The following is a 468-nucleotide window of genomic DNA, read 5'->3' as shown; positions in this document are numbered from 1 at the left end:
CGGACGCAACGACTCCGGACGACAAGGCGAGCAGGTGCGACTAGCAGGTCAGCGGACGACATGCTCGGCTGAGGGAGAATTTTGCTCCCGCCGAAGAAACTGGTGATGCAAAAAACGCGACCGGAACGACTTACCTGGAGCGGCAGGTGAGCTTCTGACGTCACTTCCGGATCTGGGGAAGAAGAGGAGAACTGGAATTAGTTTAATGGATTAGCGTTCGGGAAAAATGGATTGGGAATGAGGTAATTAGCGAGCGAGGAATAAACACGGGTGGAGTTTCGTATTTCATTCGGTATAATTAACGTCTATTAACTTATGGATTTCACCGTTTATCTGCTTAACCGTGTAACATGTTCTTTCTTCAAAAGCCGCGAAGAAAGAGTACAAACAAACAAACTGAACGAAGATTTCCATATTTGTCTGTACAAAGAGATTTACGAGTCAAGACGACTGACATTTTATTGCAGA

The 468-nt window shown here is 45.9% G+C and overlaps 1 long non-coding RNA gene across 1 annotated transcript in view; it reads right to left on the bottom strand.

The window, feature by feature from the left end:
* Nucleotides 1-191, bottom strand: part of LOC119590685 — a 56,254-nt gene extending 56,063 nt beyond the window's left edge. Inside the window, exon 1 of the long non-coding RNA XR_005230279.1 lies at nucleotides 135-191. This is a non-coding gene — a long non-coding RNA (uncharacterized LOC119590685). The remainder of the gene's footprint in view (nucleotides 1-134) is intronic.
* Between the last annotated feature and the right edge of the window lie 277 nt (nucleotides 192-468).

This window comes from Penaeus monodon, chromosome 27, assembly GCF_015228065.2.
Source record: "Penaeus monodon isolate SGIC_2016 chromosome 27, NSTDA_Pmon_1, whole genome shotgun sequence".
Taxonomy (NCBI): Eukaryota; Metazoa; Arthropoda; class Malacostraca; order Decapoda; family Penaeidae; genus Penaeus; species Penaeus monodon.
The sequence above is the reverse complement of the archived record's forward strand: the minus strand, read 5'-3'. Positions and strand labels throughout refer to the sequence as shown.